We start from the raw sequence: 6,264 nt of genomic DNA, 5'->3' as shown, positions 1-6,264 counted from the left end.
GTTATATTCTTTGTAGGCTTAAGTTTTTGGATAAAGGCATCATGCTTGGAACAGTCTACTGTGAGTAAAATAAAGGAAGACCATCATTGAGAACTTTAATGATGGATTGGCAAAGTGACTATAAAAATATACTAGAGAATGACAGAAATTGTGAAGATGGCAAAAGATAGAAACAAATAAAACAGTAGTTGATTTAAAAAAAGAAAGATATTTAAAATGAATAAATGTTGGTTATACAAAAAAAAACCAAAAATTTCAAAAGAAAAAAAAAACCCAAAAATGTATATAAGTTTACTATGAGTTTGAATTGACTCTATGGAACGTAACAACAATAAAGACTCTTTCAATTGTTTCATACTGAAAGAAAATGGTATAAAATTAATTGATAAGTTGCTGTGGCAGTTGATAGGAATTAAATCATAGCTGATCCTCCAGTGGGTTTTCAGAGGCACCTAATCATTGCCCATCCTTCTCCCACAGAATTTAAACCACAGCCTTTGGAATTGCAGTGCAACTTCTCACCACTAGGCCAGATATAAATCTGGCTTTCTAACCTGATGAATGCTTATTGTAAACTTCAGGAAAATGAAGATAAGTAAAATAAACTCTTTGAATTGCAACAGTTCAGAAAGATTTACGCACATAATGGCATTTTCAGTTGCTTCCAATGCATGCAAAAGTTGTACAATGAATAAGGCAGGCTGATGGAAAATGGATGACATTGAATTGTGGTATCAGCAAATAATAATAGATACACTGGGAATTGCCAAAAGAATAGGTGGGCGTATTTTGTAAGAAACATAGCCGGGGACTCCTGAAAAAACAAGCATGAGACATCATCTCACCAATTTTGTATTTGTCATTTGTTCTTGGAAAAGGAAACGAGAAGACCTTCAATGAGATAAATTGACACAAATACTGTGAGAATGGTACAGGATAGAGCAGGACTTTAATCTATTGTAGACAGGATCACTGTGAGTTAGAATTGCCTTGATGGTCCTCAGCAACAACCACCATATTTTAATGTTATATATTGTTTATCCCTGAAATAAAAGCACTTTTTAATTCAATCAAAAAGTTTAAATCTTGACAAATTACAAAAGCAGGCTTTTATTAACTCATGTAATAGCATTTATCTTAGTTGTTCTAAACAACTAAAATATCTTACCTGAAAGCCAAAACAGTGCTTTGAGGATTGATTAGTGTTACCTATGGTTCATTTAAAATCGATAATATTTCCTGCTTTGCTTCAGTTTTATATTCATTTATCTAGGACTTATGAGCTAGAGCTAAAAAAATCTAATTCATTAAAAAAATTCATTTGCAGCTTGTAAATTCCATCTGCAGTCAGGTTTTACCTAGTCAATGTTCAACCTTGGATGAAATATGACAGGAGATTCTTATAATTCTGTAGCTCTTTACACATGTAAAAATCAATAAGGCTTTGTTCAGTCGCATAATATAATCTTTGTTGTGATTCTCAAGCTAATACACAGCACAAATAAAATAAAAAAATTCCATCATCTAGGGTACAAAACAGGAATAAAAATGTATTTAATATTTTGTTATTGAATGGACATGAAAACATCAAATTTCTAGGAAAAGTTTGCAGTTTTATATATTATATATTAAGTAATATTAATCTTTATTGTTATTTTACAGAAGAAGCACATGAGTTACGTTTAATAAAATAAAATGCATCTTCTCAATCACACAAACAGCAATTTGAGGCTAAAACACTTTTTTAAAAGTGGTAAATGGCAAACTTACAATAATTTTGGACTGTACAGGGATTGCAGTATTCAATATAGATTGAAGCTTAACATCAAGAAAACAAAGATTCTCACCATTGGGCCAATTGGCAGCATCAGTATGGATGGTGAAGAGACTGAGATAGTTAACAGTTTTAGTTTACTTGATTCCACAGTCAACACTCTTGGTAACAGCAGCCAGGAAATCAAGAGACGAATTGCATTGGGAAAGTGAGCTGTGAGGCACCTCTCAAGAGTACTGAAGAGCAACGACATCAGCTTGGAGACTAAGATGCTCCTGATCCAAGCTATAGTTTTCACAATTATGTGCTATGCATCAGAGAGTTGGACAGTGACTAGGGATGATAGAAAGAGGATTGATGCCTTGAGCTGTGGTGCTGGAGAAGGGTATTGAATATACCATGGACTGATAGGAGAACGAACAGGTTTGTCCTGGAGAGAGTGAAGCTGGAATGCTCCTTGGAGTCAAGGATTCTGAGGCTTCGTCTGACATACTTTGGGTGTATTGCAAGGAGGGACTGGTCCTTGGAGAGGAACATCATGTTTGGGAGAGTGGAGGGATTGTGCAGGAGAGGAAGACCCTCGATGAGATGGAGTGGTGGGGATGAGTGTGTTGGAGACGGTGAGGTCGGCACAGAATAGAGCAGGGTTTAGGGCTCTTGTATATAGGGTCGCTATGATTTGTAAGCAACTCGATGGGACATAACAACAACAACATACATGCATAGAAATAAAAGATGTTCTGTTTTTGGCAATATATGTAAGAAATCCTATATAAAGATTTTTGTCTATGCATTTGGAATAATACCTTGTTATATGGACTTGTCTCAAACAAAGAGAAATAAAATCTTTATAACACCCCACAACTGACATTTTATTTCTCTCTCCTGGTTTCTTTCCATTTCCCTTCTTAAATCACATAAATCAACATAGAAACAATGATGTCACTGACAAGAACTCAGAAAAGCAAATTAAAATCCAAGCAACATCATACCTCTGGAAGATTACCCGTAATTCAATACTTTACGTAATAGAGGTGTTTGGGTTTGTTTTTTTTTTAATTGATAAATTAAAAATGCATCTATGTTACTCTTTGTTGTCAGACAAAATGGCTTAGGATAGCAGTTTTAGAAAGCCTGGTAGAAAATATGTTCTGAATCTGCAAGGTATTATCCAACTTCGGTCTTCCTTCTGGATTCACCATTATTATTCTACTTTGGTCTCTTATTGAACCCTCAGAGGGTTTCTATCTGATATGATATCCTTTCATGGTAAAATTGAACTTAAATGTTTTGCTTTACAATTGACTTCCCTCAGCAGTGGCCTCAATGATAAACTTCTCTAGGGATTCCAGTGTTCTTTAATTATTTAAGCAAACAAACAAAAATTTATATTTAAATTGTCACAGAGTTTCAGGTTTCTGGCATTTGGATCAATACTTAATATAACATCTATAATCTATGTTAATCAGGAAACATTTTGTGTGAGTCACTGGTGAGGTTTTGGTAGTTTTTCTGTTTAGGAATTTGTAATAAATTGGCATGATTTCAAGAGAATTACACTTCAAATTCTGTCACTGCAAGTTATTGTATGTGCTGTAAACCACATTTAACAAAATGATAAAATGTATTAATTATATGATGAATATATATAAAAAATGAATTAGCTTATTAACATGCTATAAGTTATCCCTTATCGGAAAATTCTAAATCACCACAATAGATATTTTAGAAATATATTCTGTTCTCCATGAACAGAATTTATTAATCTAGAGAAGGACTATATCTTGTATCCTGGAGTCGTTACTTGAACTTTGATACTAGGTAGACTTTTTTATGTTGGTTGAGACAATTTCTTATTGCCCTTTCAAGACAATGGCCACAGCAGAATATTCAAACTGGATTTTTTTGACACAATAGGCTTATGAACCTTTTATATTGGTGATGCTGGAAGGAACAAAAAGAACAAAGAGCTAGGAAATCGTTGAGTTTTTACAAGTTCTTTTATTTATCTTTGACCATTAAAGGCCTTTTAACAAATATTTTTAAAATGTCATGAATTTTATAGCAAACTTAATAGAAAGTTTATGTAAGAACAGTTACAAAAAAATTCTATCATTGCTAAAAAACACTTGAATTTTCAAATTACTATATTGAATTAGGTGATGTCACTTAATGATACCTTCATTATGATTATTCGTGTATCTAGTACTTTTCTTTGCACTCTCTTATCTATAGAAACTTTTTTGCATTTTTCATATTACTATCCTGCTTAAGCATTTCAAAGGCCTCTAAAGGCTCATTGTTGTTATGGTGGTTTGCCATCAAGTCAGAACCAATCCATAGTTCTAGCTGGATTTAAGAGGTAGTAAATCACATGGGAGATGATCATCCATCCCTTAATTTTCCCAAAGAGCAGCAGCAGTCAGATTTGAACCACATACCTTTGGGATTTCAGAGAAGCTTCTTAACACGTGGCTACCAGAGCTTCCTATATAACATAGGAATAATTCTATAGAACCCATATCAGCAAATCTTCACTCCATTTTAGCCTTAACTCACATTAATCTCTCTCTCAATAATTACTTTCTGCTCATCCTAAAACTTACTCTTTAGAATTCTTTCAATTACCAAGGAATCATCAAATCTTTTCAGCTATTATTTCCTCCCAAGTCTCTATTTTTTGTCAAACAGAAGTTTATTGCTAATAATTTAGGTAGCTCTTTCATTACTCACTGTTACGTAGTTGAAAATGATGCATAGATGACCCTTCAGTGGTAAAGTGTTAGGACTTTTGAAAATGGCTTTTCTATCCATTGCCTTAGCCCCTTTTGGGGCATAGTCTCCAGCTGCTTTATTGCAGACGTATGAGTCTTCAACATCATCAACCGCTGTGAGACTGACATAAGAGAGAGAACTGACCAAATTAGATGAAATTTGCCTAGGTATAGCCTTATGGAATCTTGGAGACTTAGCCAGGTTAAAAGGTTTACTTGCTAGAAAGCTGAAGGAAGAATTGATTAGCAACTGCTATGAGACAGAACTTGATAGACAATTGAGAACCCAGAGGCTTCTTGCATTTGCGTTATTGGGCTGAACCTACATGTTCATTTGTTGACTGAAATGCTGAATTAAACCTGAAATTTCACTGTGTAACGTCCTTTGCCTCCTCTACCCCTCAACCTGTTTCCTTAATAAACTTCACAACTGTGAGTGAAGTAAAATCTGTGAGTCAATTTGCAATGAACATTAGACCCAGTAATTAGTAAAATCAAGTACAGAGCGTGGGTGAGCCATTACTGACTTTGCAGATGTTTGTTTTCTACTATGTATGTTATTGATAGGGAGAGTTATCCATTTTAACGGTAATAGTGGTCAGACACTATGTGCCTTATGCACATAGTTCATGTTGCCTTTGTTCCTGTCTTAATTGCTGTCAAAGAAGTGAGACTTGTCACAAAAGCACAAATAGAAACATGGAATTTTGTAAACCTGGGACTTGGGAAGATGTAAATCTAAAATGACTGTTGATTCTTGCTGCGTATTGCTGTTGTTAGGGGCCTCCAAATAGAGAATGACTCATAACAACCCCATTAACAAAAGATCTGAACCTTGTTCTACCTTGCACTTTATTCACACTTCCTGACACACAAGAGTCTATTGCAGCAGTCACTGTGTCAATCCACCTGGTTGAATGTCTTCTTCTCCTTTGTCACTATTTCTCCCTTTCCAGCATCATGGGTAGTTGATTTCACTAGTTCCTACACAGGAGAAAGAAGGGCAATCATTTCATATACAGTCAAACTACCTATGAAAACCTGCTGGAGAGTCATCTATAAGTTGGTTCTAACTAAATGGTATATAGTAACAACAACAACTTTGTCAATTGGTTATTATGAACTATTATATCTTTCCATCCATAGCCTTCAGCTTTGTGATTCTAGCCTCTTTGTCAAAGATGGAGACCTCATTCAGGGATGGGTTATTCATTGGATTAAGTAGATAGGACTAGGGTGGGATACTAGCCCAATGTTCTAAACATAATTAACTTGGAGATATGATTATTCCCTGAGATCTTATATGAAAGAATGATTCTGGAAGGTTCAGTGTTTATTTGCTTGGAACATTACATCTAAGTTGATACAGCTGAAATAACAGCCAGAAACTAGCAGCTGCTAATCAATGAGCAACAGCCGCAGCTTTCTGGCTCCTGACCAGTCTCTATGACTACTTTTATCAGTAAACATAACCCTCAGTAAACATAACCCTCCATTCCCAATTATTTAAATTTCTACAATAATCACCTCCTGTGTGATTTACTGCCTCTGAAAAACCCATTGGACAGTCAGCTGTGACCTGCTTCTGACCCCATGACACACAACAACAAAATAAGACCTACTGGAAATTACAGAATTGGATTTCAAAAGATACACTTCAGGCAAAGTAAAAATCTATAAGCATTCTTTATAAAATATATAAGATAAAAAAACACT

Source organism: Elephantulus edwardii, unplaced genomic scaffold (assembly GCF_000299155.1).
Source record: "Elephantulus edwardii isolate Elephantulus edwardi_28Jun2011 unplaced genomic scaffold, EleEdw1.0 scaffold00085, whole genome shotgun sequence".
NCBI lineage: Eukaryota > Metazoa > Chordata > Mammalia > Macroscelidea > Macroscelididae > Elephantulus > Elephantulus edwardii.
The sequence above is the reverse complement of the archived record's forward strand: the minus strand, read 5'-3'. Positions refer to the sequence as shown.